The 14278-nt window shown below is 35.9% G+C and overlaps 7 non-coding genes across 7 annotated transcripts; all 7 read right to left on the reverse strand.

Annotated features, from left to right (window-relative positions):
- Positions 1 to 2329: 2329 nt before the first annotated feature.
- Positions 2330 to 2401, reverse strand: TRNAC-GCA (transfer RNA cysteine (anticodon GCA)). The gene has a single exon. It is a non-coding gene; the product is annotated as a tRNA-Cys (tRNA).
- An 855-nt stretch (positions 2402 to 3256) lies between these two features.
- On the reverse strand, positions 3257 to 3328 carry TRNAC-GCA (transfer RNA cysteine (anticodon GCA)). Its single transcript has one exon. It is a non-coding gene; the product is annotated as a tRNA-Cys (tRNA).
- Positions 3329 to 5158: 1830 nt separating this feature from the next.
- TRNAC-GCA (transfer RNA cysteine (anticodon GCA)) lies at positions 5159 to 5230 on the reverse strand. Its single transcript has one exon. It is a non-coding gene; the product is annotated as a tRNA-Cys (tRNA).
- Positions 5231 to 6085: 855 nt separating this feature from the next.
- Positions 6086 to 6157, reverse strand: TRNAC-GCA (transfer RNA cysteine (anticodon GCA)). The gene has a single exon. It is a non-coding gene; the product is annotated as a tRNA-Cys (tRNA).
- Positions 6158 to 7993: 1836 nt separating this feature from the next.
- Positions 7994 to 8065, reverse strand: TRNAC-GCA (transfer RNA cysteine (anticodon GCA)). Its single transcript has one exon. It is a non-coding gene; the product is annotated as a tRNA-Cys (tRNA).
- An 866-nt stretch (positions 8066 to 8931) lies between these two features.
- On the reverse strand, positions 8932 to 9003 carry TRNAC-GCA (transfer RNA cysteine (anticodon GCA)). Its single transcript has one exon. It is a non-coding gene; the product is annotated as a tRNA-Cys (tRNA).
- An 855-nt stretch (positions 9004 to 9858) lies between these two features.
- TRNAC-GCA (transfer RNA cysteine (anticodon GCA)) lies at positions 9859 to 9930 on the reverse strand. The gene has a single exon. It is a non-coding gene; the product is annotated as a tRNA-Cys (tRNA).
- Positions 9931 to 14278: the final 4348 nt, after the last annotated feature.

Raw genomic sequence — 14278 nt, forward strand, 5'->3', positions numbered from 1 at the left:
ACTCCTACGCTTTACCACTGAGTTAAACTCTTGAATGCTGAAAACTGTCCTTTTTTAAAAAGGTGATAGAGTGGGTGACTGTATGGAACTTGTAGTACTAATGACATCAGTGCACTTCTGGTCAGCTGTACAAATTAACACATTTCATTAAGGGCATATTATTGGTTTCCACCACAGTTTTATAACATTCATATGAGCTTCCAATGGACTATTTCAAACTGATAATATCACCAGTAGAATTTGGGTGAATGTAAAACACAGCTTGTATTATATGAAGAAATCCTAAACAGTTTCATGGTGTTTACCCTATGTTTCAGGGGATGATCAGGAGTATTTCAAATGTAGAAATGTGTTGCTCATTACATCAAATGCTAAGATTGTGAATGTTTTTTTTCTACAGGTAAAACATTTGAACAAGGGGGCACCCAGATTTGAAATAGGAACCTCTTGATCTGCAGTCAAATGCTCTACCACTGAGCTATACCCCCAGTTCTGAAAAGTTCACCTTTATTAATTCAGTAATATGTACAAAGTGCAAGCAACATGCAATCACCATCAAAGCAATGCATTTTCAGCCACCAAACCCTCCTTATAAGTATATGGGGTGCGAAGGATGTCCTTTATCTGCCTTGGTAAAATACAGTGAGGTTTCCATTGCAAGAATTCATACATTTCGTATCACATGTAGATCTTGGAACATGGAAAAAAAATCTTTCGTCAAATGCACAAATTCTGCAAAATGTAACTGCTTCTCTCCTGCAGTTTGTTGATTTTGTGCTAAGCGCATAGTTAAACCCAATTGTTCATTTTTTTGTATATGAAATGATGATATATCCTATTGTTTCTTACAGTGCATTGGGTTGAAAAACATTTTAACAGGATCTATTGAAAAGGGTATATGGTTATGAAACAGGGACTTCTTGAAAAGCACTCCTACGCTCTACCACTGACATAAACCCTTGAATGCTGAAAACTGCCCTTTTTTAAAAAGGTGATAGAGTGGGTGACTGTATGGAACTGGTAGAACTAGAACTAATGACATCAGTGCACTTCTGGTCAGCTGTACAAATTAATACATTTCATTAAGGGCATATTATCGGTTTCCACCACAGTTTTATAACATTCATATGAGCTTCCAATGGACTATTTCAAACTAAACATATCACCAGTAGAACTTGGGTGAATGTAAAACACAGCTTGTATCATATGAAGAAATCCTAAACAGCTTAATGGTGTTTACCCTATGTTTCAGGAGATGATCAGGAGTATTTCAAATGTAGAAATGTGTTGCTCATTACATAAAATGCTAAGATTGTAAATGTTTACTTCAATTTATTTAATTAAAAAAATATTTCTACAGGTAAAACAGTTGGACAAGGGGGCTCCCAGATTCGAACTAGGGACCTTTTGATCTACTGTGAAATGCTCTACCCCTGAGCTATACCCCCATTTCTGAAATGTTCACCTTTATTTATTCAGTAATATGTACAAAGTGGAAGCAGCATACAATCACCATCAAAGCAATGCATGTTCAGCCACCAAACCCTCCTTATAAGTATCAGGGGTGCGAAGGATGTCCTTTATCTGCCTTGGTAAAATACAGTGAGGTTTCCTTTGCAAGAATTCATACATTTCGTATCACATGTAGATCTTGGAACATGGAAAAAAATCTTTTGTCAAATGCACAAATTATGCAAAATGTAACTGCTTCTCTACTGCAGTTTGATGATTTTGTGCTAAGAGCATAGTTAAACCCAATTGTTCATTGTTTTGTATATGAAATGATGATATATCCTATTGTTTCTTACAGTGCATTGGGTTGAAAAACATTTTAACACGATCTATTGAAGAGGGTATATGGTTATGAAACAGGGACTTCTTGAACTACACTCCTACGCTCTACCACTGACATAAACCCTTGAATGTTGAAAACTGCCCTTTTTTAAAAAGGTGATAGAGTGGGTGACTGTATGGAACTTGTAGAACTAATGACATCAGTGCACTTCTGGTCAGCTGTACAAATTAATACATTTCATTAAGGGCATATTATTGGTTTCCACCACAGTTTTATAGCATTCATATGAGCTTCCAATGGACTATTTCAAACTGATAATATCACTAGTAGAACTTGGGTGAATGTAAAACACAGCTTGTATCATACGAAGAAATCCTAAACAGCTTAATGGTGTTTACCCTATGTTTCAGGTGATGATCAGGAGTATTTCAAATGTAGAAATGTGTTGCTCATTACATAAAATGCTAAGATTGTAAATGTTTACTTCAATTTATTAAATTAAAAAAATATTTCTACAGGTAAAACAATTGGACAAGGGGGCACCCAGATTTGAACTAGGGACCTCTTGATCTGCAGTCAAATGCTCTACCACTGAGCTATACCCCCAGTTCTGAAAAGTTCACCTTTATTAATTCAGTAATATGTACAAAGTGCAAGCAACATGCAATCACCATGAAAGCAATGCATTTTCAGCCACCAAACCCTCCTTATAAGTATATGGGGTGCAAAGGATGTCCTTTATCTCCCTTGGTAAAATACAGTGAGGTTTCCATTGCAAGAATTCATACATTTCGTATCACAAGTAGATCTTGGAACATGGAAAAAAATCTTTTGTCAAATGCACAAATTCTGCAAAATATAACTGCTTCTCTACTTCAGTTTGTTGATTTTGTGTTAAGAGCATAGTTAAACCCAATTGTTCATTGTTTTGTATATGAAATGATGATATATCCTATTGTTTCTTACAGTGCATTGGGTTGAAAAACATTTTAACAGGATCTATTGAAGAGGATATATGGTTATGAAACAGGGACTTCTTGAACTACACTCCTACGCTCTACCACTGACATAAACCCTTGAATGTTGAAAACTGTCCTTTTTTAAAAAGGTGATAGAGTGGGTGACTGTATGGAACTTGTAGTACTAATGACATCAGTGCACTTCTGGTCAGCTGTACAAATTAACACATTTCATTAAGGGCATATTATTGGTTTCCACCACAGTTTTATAACATTCATATGAGCTTCCAATGGACTATTTCAAACTGATAATATCACCAGTAGAACTTGGGTGAATGTAAAACACAGCTTGTATCATATGAAGAAATCCTAAACAGTTTCATGGTGTTTACCCTATGTTTCAGGAGATGATCAGGTGTATTTCAAATGTAGAAATGTGTTGCTCATTACATCAAATGCTAAGATTGTAAATGTTTTTTTCTACACGTAAAACAGTTGAACAAGGGGGCACCCAGATTTGAACTAGAGACCACTTGATCTGCAGTCAAATGCTCTACCACTGAGCTATACCCCCAGATCTGAAAAGTTCACCTTTATTAATTCAGTAATATGTACAAAGTGCAAGCAACATGCAATCACCATCAAAGCAATGCATTTTCAGCCACCAAACCCTCCTTATAAGTATATGGGGTGCGAAGGATGTCCTTTATCTGCCTTGGTAAAATACAGTGAGGTTTCCATTGCAAGAATTCATACATTTCGTATCACATGTAGATCTTGGAACATGGAAAAAAAATCTTTCGTCAAATGCACAAATTCTGCAAAATGTAACTGCTTCTCTCCTGCAGTTTGTTGATTTTGTGCTAAGCGCATAGTTAAACCCAATTGTTCATTTTTTTGTATATGAAATGATGATATATCCTATTGTTTCTTACAGTGCATTGGGTTGAAAAACATTTTAACAGGATCTATTGAAAAGGGTATATGGTTATGAAACAGGGACTTCTTGAAAAGCACTCCTACGCTCTACCACTGACATAAACCCTTGAATGCTGAAAACTGCCCTTTTTTAAAAAGGTGATAGAGTGGGTGACTGTATGGAACTGGTAGAACTAGAACTAATGACATCAGTGCACTTCTGGTCAGCTGTACAAATTAATACATTTCATTAAGGGCATATTATTGGTTTCCACCACAGTTTTATAACATTCATATGAGCTTCCAATGGACTATTTCAAACTAAACATATCACCAGTAGAACTTGGGTGAATGTAAAACACAGCTTGTATCATATGAAGAAATCCTAAACAGCTTAATGGTGTTTACCCTATGTTTCAGGAGATGATCAGGAGTATTTCAAATGTAGAAATGTGTTGCTCATTACATAAAATGCTAAGATTGTAAATGTTTACTTCAATTTATTTAATTAAAAAAATATTTCTACAGGTAAAACAGTTGGACAAGGGGGCTCCCAGATTTGAACTAGGGACCTTTTGATCTACTGTGAAATGCTCTACCCCTGAGCTATACCCCCATTTCTGAAATGTTCACCTTTATTTATTCAGTAATATGTACAAAGTGGAAGCAGCATACAATCACCATCAAAGCAAAGCATGTTCAGCCACCAAACCCTCCTTATAAGTATCAGGGGTGCGAAGGATGTCCTTTATCTGCCTTGGTAAAATACAGTGAGGTTTCCTTTGCAAGAATTCATACATTTCGTATCACATGTAGATCTTGGAACATGGAAAAAAATCTTTTGTCAAATGCACAAATTATGCAAAATGTAACTGCTTCTCTACTGCAGTTTGATGATTTTGTGCTAAGAGCATAGTTAAACCCAATTGTTCATTGTTTTGTATATGAAATGATGATATATCCTATTGTTTCTTACAGTGCATTGGGTTGAAAAACATTTTAACAGGATCTATTGAAGAGGGTATATGGTTATGAAACAGGGACTTCTTGAACTACACTCCTACGCTCTACCACTGACATAAACCCTTGAATGTTGAAAACTGCCCTTTTTTAAAAAGGTGATAGAGTGGGTGACTGTATGGAACTTGTAGAACTAATGACATCAGTGCACTTCTGGTCAGCTGTACAAATTAATACATTTCATTAAGGGCATATTATTGGTTTCCACCACAGTTTTATAGCATTCATATGAGCTTCCAATGGACTATTTCAAACTGATAATATCACTAGTAGAACTTGGGTGAATGTAAAACACAGCTTGTATCATACGAAGAAATCCTAAACAGCTTAATGGTGTTTACCCTATGTTTCAGGAGTATTTCAAATGTAGAAATGTGTTGCTCATTACATAAAATGCTAAGATTGTAAATGTTTACTTCAATTTATTAAATTAAAAAAATATTTCTACAGGTAAAACAATTGGACAAGGGGGCACCCAGATTTGAACTAGGGACCTCTTGATCTGCAGTCAAATGCTCTACCACTGAGCTATACCCCCAGTTCTGAAAAGTTCACCTTTATTAATTCAGTAATATGTACAAAGTGCAAGCAACATGCAATCACCATGAAAGCAATGCATTTTCAGCCACCAAACCCTCCTTATAAGTATATGGGGTGCAAAGGATGTCCTTTATCTCCCTTGGTAAAATACAGTGAGGTTTCCATTGCAAGAATTCATACATTTCGTATCACAAGTAGATCTTGGAACATGGAAAAAAATCTTTTGTCAAATGCACAAATTCTGCAAAATGTAACTGCTTCTCTACTTCAGTTTGTTGATTTTGTGTTAAGAGCATAGTTAAACCCAATTGTTCATTGTTTTGTATATGAAATGATGATATATCCTATTGTTTCTTACAGTGCATTGGGTTGAAAAACATTTTAACAGGATCTATTGAAGAGGATATATGGTTATGAAACAGGGACTTCTTGAACTACACTCCTACGCTCTACCACTGACATAAACCCTTGAATGTTGAAAACTGCCCTTTTTTAAAAAGGTGATAGAGTGGGTGACTGTATGGAACTTGTAGAACTAATGACATCAGTGCACTTCTGGTCATTTGTACAAATTAATACATTTCATTAAGGGCATATTATTGGTTTCCACCACAGTTTTATAACATTCATATGAGCTTCCAATGGACTATTTCAAACTGATAATATCACCAGTAGAACTTGGGTGAATGTAAAACACAGCTTGTATCATATGAAGAAATCCTAAACAGTTTCATGGTGTTTACCCTATGTTTCAGGAGATGATCAGGAGTATTTCAAATGTAGAAATGTGTTGCTCATTACATCAAATGCTAAGATTGTAAATGTTTTTTTCTACAGGTAAAACAGTTGAACAAGGGGGCACCCAGATTTGAACTAGAGACCACTTGATCTGCAGTCAAATGCTCTACCACTGAGCTATACCCCCAGTTCTGAAAAGTTCACCTTTATTAATTCAGTAATATGTACAAAGTGCAAGCAACATGCAATCACCATCAAAGCAATGCATTTTCAGCCACCAAACCCTCCTTATAAGTATATGGGGTGCAAAGGATGTCCTTTATCTCCCTTGGTAAAATACAGTGAGGTTTCCATTGCAAGAATTCATACATTTCGTATCAAATGTCGATCTTGGAACATGGAAAAAAATCTTTTGTCAAATGCACAAATTCTGCAAAATGTAACTGCTTCTCTACTTCAGTTTGTTGATTTTGTGTTAAGAGCATAGTTAAACCCAATTGTTCATTGTTTTTTTATATGAAATGATGATATATCCTATTGTTTCTTACAGTACATTGGGTTGAAAAACATTTTAACAGGATGTATTGACGAGGGTATATGCTTATGAAACAGGGACTTCTTGAACTGCACTCCTACGCTCTACCATTGAGTTAAACCCTTGAATGCTGAAAACTGCCCTTTTTTAAAAAGGTGATAGAGTGGGTGACTGTATGGAACTTGTAGAACTAATGACATCAGTGCACTTCTGGTCAGCTGTACAAATTAATACATTTCATTAAGGGCATATTATTGGTTTCCACCACAGTTTTATAACATTCACATGAGCTTCCAATGGACTATTTCAAACTGATAATATCACCAGTAGAACTTGGGTGAATGTAAAACGCAGCTTGCATCATATGAAGAAATCCTAAACAGTTTCATGGTGTTTACCCTATGTTTCAGGAGATGATCAGGAGTATTTCAAATGTAGAAATGTGTTGCTCATTACATAAAATGCTAAGATTGTAAATGTTTGCTTCAATTTATTTAATTAAAAAAATATTTCTACAGGTAAAACAGTTGGACAAGGGGGCACCCAGATTTGAACTAGGGACCTTTTGATCTGCAGTGAAATGCTCTACCCCTGTGCTATACCCCCATTTCTGAAATATGCACCTTTATTTATTCAGTAATATGTAAAAAAATGGAAGCAACATGCAATCGCCATCAAAGCAATGCATTTTCAGCCACCAAACCCTCCTTATAAGTATATGGGGTGCGAAGGATGTCCTTTATCTGCCTTGGTAAAATACAGTGAGATTTCCATTGCAAGAATTCATACATTTCGTATCACATGTAGATCTTGGAACATGGAAAAAAAATCTTTTGTCAAATGCACAAATTCTGCAAAATGTAACTGCTTCTCTACTGCAGTTTGTTGATTTTGTGCAAAGAGCATAGTTAAACCCAATTGTTCATTGTTTTATATATGAAATGATGATATATCCTATTGTTTCTTAGAGTGCATTGGGTTGAAAAACATTTTAACAGGATCTATTGAAGAGGGTATATGGTTATGAAACAGGGACTTCTTGAACTGCACTCCTACGCTCTACCATTGAGTTGAACCTTTGAATGCTGAAAACTGCCCTTTTTTAAAACGGTGATAGAGTGGGTGACTGTATGGAACTTGTAGAACTAATGACATCAGTGCACTTCTGGTCAGCTATACAAATTAATACATTTCATTAAGGGCATATTATTGGTTTCCACCACAGTTTTATAACATTCATATGAGCTTCCAATGGACTATTTCAAACTGATAATATCACCAGTAGAACTTGGGTGAATGTAAAACACAGCTTTTATCATATGAAGAAATCCTAAACAGTTTCATGGTGTTTACCCTATGTTTCACAGATGATCAGGAGTATTTCAAATGTAGAAATGTATTGCTCATTACATAAAATGCTAATATTGTAAATGTTTTCTTCAATTTATTTAATTAAAAAAATATTTCTACAGGTAAAACAGTTGAACAAGGGGGCACCCAGATTTGAACTAGGGACCTCTTGATCTGCAGTCAAATGCTCTGCCACTGAGCTATACCCCCATTTCTGAAAAGTGGACCTTTATTAATTCAGTAATATGTACAAAGTGCAAGCAACATGCAATCACCATCAAAGCAATGCATTTTCAGCCACCAAACACACCTTATAAGTATATGGGGTGCGAAGGATGTCCTTTATCTGCCTTGGTAAAATACAGTGAGGTTTCCAGTGCAAGAATTCATACATTTCGTATCACATGTAAATCTTGGAACATGGAAAAAAAATCTTTTGTCAAATGCACAAATTCTGCAAAATGTAACTGCTTCTCTACTGCAGTTTGTTGATTTTGTGCTAAGAGCATAGTTAAACCAATTGTTCATTGTTTTGTATATGAAATGATGATATATCCTATTGTTTCTTACAGTGCATTGGGTTGAAAAACATTTTAACAGGATCTATTGAAGAGGGTATATGGTTATGAAACAGGGACTTCTTGAACTACACTCCTACGCTCTACCACTGACATAAACCCTTGAATGTTGAAAACTGCCCTTTTTTAAAAAGGTGATAGAGTGGGTGACTGTATGGAACTTGTAGAACTAATGACATCAGTGCACTTCTGGTCATTTGTACAAATTAATACATTTCATTAAGGGCATATTATTGGTTTCCACCACAGTTTTATAACATTCATATGAGCTTCCAATGGACTATTTCAAACTGATAATATCACCAGTAGAACTTGGGTGAATGTAAAACACAGATTGTATCATATGAAGAAATCCTAAACAGTTTCATGGTGTTTACCCTATGTTTCAGGAGATGATCAGGAGTATTTCAAATGTAGAAATGCTAAGATTGTAAATGTTTTTTTACATCAAATGCTAAGATTGTAAATGTTTTTTTCTACAGGTAAAACAGTTGAACAAGGGGGCACCCAGATTTGAACTAGAGACCACTTGATCTGCAGTCAAATGCTCTACCACTGAGCTATACCCCCAGTTCTGAAAAGTTCACCTTTATTAATTCAGTAATATGTACAAAGTGCAAGCAACATGCAATCACCATCAAAGCAATGCATTTTCAGCCACCAAACCCTCCTTATAAGTATATGGGGTGCAAAGGATGTCCTTTATCTCCCTTGGTAAAATACAGTGAGGTTTCCATTGCAAGAATTCATACATTTCGTATCAAATGTCGATCTTGGAACATGGAAAAAAATCTTTTGTCAAATGCACAAATTCTGCAAAATGTAACTGCTTCTCTACTTCAGTTTGTTGATTTTGTGTTAAGAGCATAGTTAAACCCAATTGTTCATTGTTTTGTATATGAAATGATGATATATCCTATTGTTTCTTACAGTGCATTGGGTTGAAAAACATTTTAACAGGATCTATTGAAGAGGATATATGGTTATGAAACAGGGACTTCTTGAACTACACTCCTACGCTCTACCACTGACATAAACCCTTGAATGTTGAAAACTGCCCTTTTTTAAAAAGGTGATAGAGTGGGTGACTGTATGGAACTTGTAGAACTAATGACATCAGTGCACTTCTGGTCATTTGTACAAATTAATACATTTCATTAAGGGCATATTATTGGTTTCCACCACAGTTTTATAACATTCATATGAGCTTCCAATGGACTATTTCAAACTGATAATATCACCAGTAGAACTTGGGTGAATGTAAAACACAGCTTGTATCATATGAAGAAATCCTAAACAGTTTCATGGTGTTTACCCTATGTTTCAGGAGATGATCAGGAGTATTTCAAATGTAGAAATGTGTTGCTCATTACATCAAATGCTAAGATTGTAAATGTTTTTTTCTACAGGTAAAACAGTTGAACAAGGGGACACCCAGATTTGAACTAGAGACCACTTGATCTGCAGTCAAATGCTCTACCACTGAGCTATACCCCCAGTTCTGAAAAGTTCACCTTTATTAATTCAGGAATATGTACAAAGTGGAAGCAACATGCAATCACCATCAAAGCAATGCATTTTCAGCCACCAATCCCTCCTTATAAGTATAAGGGGTACAAAAGATGTCCTTTATCTGCCTTGGTAAAATACAGTGAGGTTTCCATTGCAAGAATTCATACATTTCGTATCACAAGTAGATCTTGGAAGATGGAAAAAAAAACTTTTGTCAAATGCACAAATTCTGCAAAACGTAACTACTTCTCTACTGCAGTTTGTTGATTTTGTGCTAAGAGCATAGTTAAACCCAATTGTTCATTGTTTTTTATATGAAATGATGATATATCCTATTGTTTCTTACAGTACATTGGGTTGAAAAACATTTTAACAGGATGTATTGACGAGGGTATATGCTTATGAAACAGGGACTTCTTGAACTGCACTCCTACGCTCTACCATTGAGTTAAACCCTTGAATGCTGAAAACTGCCCTTTTTTAATAAGGTGATAGAGTGGGTGACTGTATGGAACTTGTAGAACTAATGACATCAGTGCACTTCTGGTCAGCTGTACAAATTAATACATTTCATTAAGGGCATATTATTGGTTTCCACCACAGTTTTATAACATTCATATGAGCTTCCAATGGACTATTTCAAACTGATAATATCACCAGTAGAACTTGGGTGAATGTAAAACGCAGCTTGCATCATATGAAGAAATCCTAAACAGTTTCATGGTGTTTACCCTATGTTTCAGGAGATGATCAGGAGTATTTCAAATGTAGAAATGTGTTGCTCATTACATAAAATGCTAAGATTGTAAATGTTTGCTTCAATTTATTTAATTAAAAAAATATTTCTACAGGTAAAACAGTTGGACAAGGGGGCACCCAGATTTGAACTAGGGACCTTTTGATCTGCAGTGAAATGCTCTACCCCTGTGCTATACCCCCATTTCTGAAATATGCACCTTTATTTATTCAGTAATATGTAAAAAAATGGAAGCAACATGCAATCACCATCAAAGCAATGCATTTTCAGCCACCAAACCCTCCTTATAAGTATATGGGGTGCGAGGGATGTCCTTTATCTGCCTTGGTAAAATACAGTGAGATTTCCATTGCAAGAATTCATACATTTCGTATCACATGTAGATCTTGGAACATGGAAAAAAAATCTTTTGTCAAATGCACAAATTCTGCAAAATGTAACTGCTTCTCTACTGCAGTTTGTTGATTTTGTGCAAAGAGCATAGTTAAACCCAATTGTTCATTGTTTTATATATGAAATGATGATATATCCTATTGTTTCTTAGAGTGCATTGGGTTGAAAAACATTTTAACAGGATCTATTGAAGAGGGTATATGGTTATGAAACAGGGACTTCTTGAACTGCACTCCTACGCTCTACCATTGAGTTGAACCTTTGAATGCTGAAAACTGCCCTTTTTTAAAAAGGTGATAGAGTGGGTGACTGTATGGAACTTGTAGAACTAATGACATCAGTGCACTTCTGGTCAGCTATACAAATTAATACATTTCATTAAGGGCATATTATTGGTTTCCACCACAGTTTTATAACATTCATATGAGCTTCCAATGGACTATTTCAAACTGATAATATCACCAGTAGAACTTGGGTGAATGTAAAACACAGCTTTTATCATATGAAGAAATCCTAAACAGTTTCATGGTGTTTACCCTATGTTTCACAGATGATCAGGAGTATTTCAAATGTAGAAATGTATTGCTCATTACATAAAATGCTAATATTGTAAATGTTTTCTTCAATTTATTTAATTAAAAAAATATTTCTACAGGTAAAACAGTTGAACAAGGGGGCACCCAGATTTGAACTAGGGACCTCTTGATCTGCAGTGAAATGCTCTGCCACTGAGCTATACCCCCAGTTCTGAAAAGTGGACCTTTATTAATTCAGTAATATGTACAAAGTGCAAGCAACATGCAATCACCATCAAAGCAATGCATTTTCAGCCACCAAACCCTCCTTATAAGTATAAGGGTTACAAAAGATGTCCTTTATCTGCATTGGTAAAATACAGTGAGGTTTCCATTGCATTAATTCATACATTTCGTATCACACGTAGATCTTGGAACATGGAAAAAAAACTTTTGTCAAATGCACAAATTCTGCAAAACGTAACTGTTTCTCTACTGCATTTTGTTGATTTTGTGCTAAGAGCATAGTTAAACCCAATTGTTCATTGTTTTTTATATGAAATGATGATATATCTTATTGTGTCTTACAGTGCATTGAGTTAAAACATACATTTTAACAGGATCTATTGAAGAGGGTATATGGTTATGAAACAGGAACTTTTTGAAAAGCACTCCTACGCTCTGCCACTGACATAAACCCTTGAATGCGAATGCTGAAAACTGCCCTTTTTTAAAAAGGTATTAGAGTGGGTGACTGTATGGAACTTGTAGAACTAATGACATCAATGCACTTCTGGTCAGCGTACAAATTAATACATTTCATTAAGGGCATATTATTGGTTTCCACCACAGTTTTATAGCATTCATATGAGCTTCCAATGGACTATTTCAAACTGATAATATCACCAGTAGAACTTGGGTGAATGTAAAACACAGCTTGTATCATAAGAAGAAATCCTAAACTGCTTAATGGTGTTTACCCTATGTTTCAGGTGATGATCAGGAGTATTTCAAATGTAGAAATGTGTTGCTCATTACATAAAATGCTAAGATTGTAAATGTTTACTTCAATTTATTAAATTAAAAAAATATTTCTACAGGTAAAACAATTGGACAAGGGGGCACCCAGATTTGAACTAGGGACCTCTTGATCTGCAGTCAAATGCTCTGCCACTGAGCTATACACCCAGTTCTGAAAAGTGGACCTTTATTAATTCAGTAATATGTACAAAGTGCAAGCAACATGCAATCACCATCAAAGAAATGCATTTTCAGCCACCAAATACACCTTATAAGTATATGGGGTGCGAAGGATGTCCTTTATCTGCCTTGGTAAAATACAGTGAGGTTTCCATTGCAAGAATTCATACATTTCGTATCACATGTAAATCTTGGAACATGGAAAAAAAATCTTTTGTCAAATGCACAAATTCTGCAAAATGTAACTGCGTCTCTACTGCAGTTTGTTGATTTTGTGCTAAGAGCATAGTTAAACCAATTGTTCATTGTTTTGTATATGAAATGATGATATATCCTATTGTTTCTTACAGTGCATTGGGTTGAAAAACATTTTAACAGGATCTATTGAAGAGGGTATATGGTTATGAAACAGGGACTTCTTGAACTGCACTCCTACGCTCTACCATTGAGTTGAACCCTTGAATGCTGAAAACTGCCCTTTTTTAAAAAGGTGAAAGAGTGGGTGACTGTATGGAACTTGTAGAACTAATGACATCAGTGCACTTCTGGTCAGCTGTACAAATTAATACATTTCATTAAGGGCATATTATTGGTTTCCACCACAGTTTTATAACATTCATATGAGCTTCCAATGGACTATTTCAAACTGATAATATCACCAGTAGAACTTGGGTGAATGTAAAACACAGCTTGTATAATATGAAGAAATCCTAAACAGTTTCATGGTGTTTACCCTATGTTTCACAGATGATCAGGAGTATTTCAAATGTAGAAATGTGTTGCTCATTACATAAAATGCTAATATTGTAAATGTTTTCTTCAATTTATTTAATTAAAAAAATATTTCTACAGGTAAAACAGTTGAACAAGGGGGGCACCCAGTGTCGGGGGGAAATTCTGCCGGGGTCGGCCGGGCCGTCCACAGACCTCCAGGCAGGGAGGCCCCAACTCCTCCCGTGTATCCCAGATGAGATAGAGTATGAGACACACACAAGGAGCAAGGTGACTCTGCTGTTTATTAGACAAAACGGCAGGGATGGGTCAAGGAGCGTACGTGTCCGTCCTGACACACACACAATCGTGGGGCTCGCAGGCCCTTTTTACTGTATTATGACGCGCTACTTGCGTCACTTCAGAAAGTTAACAAAAAAACCTATCGCTACTCTTAATTGGTTGCTCGAGTGGTAGGGTTAGTATAGCACACATATAGAGGACAATGTTAGTGGACAAAGGGTAGTCAGGTGATACATCTGGGTTGTCCCTACAATTAGATACAAGAGAATTGTTACATGAAGACTCCTGAGGATTGGTTAATATTACTGGCGTCAGTGATAAGAGCCCCATGTTCTGATTGGTGCGCCCGTGAGCTTCCCAGCCTGGGACCACCGCTGTTCCCAGCTCTCGGTGTACCTGCAATTTGCAACAATGTTTCACTATGGGTACGTGCAGACAATGTGAGGATTTATTC

This window comes from Ambystoma mexicanum, chromosome 4q (assembly GCF_040938575.1).
Source record: "Ambystoma mexicanum isolate Mex_15411 chromosome 4q, UKY_AmexF1_1, whole genome shotgun sequence".
Lineage (NCBI taxonomy): Eukaryota > Metazoa > Chordata > Amphibia > Caudata > Ambystomatidae > Ambystoma > Ambystoma mexicanum.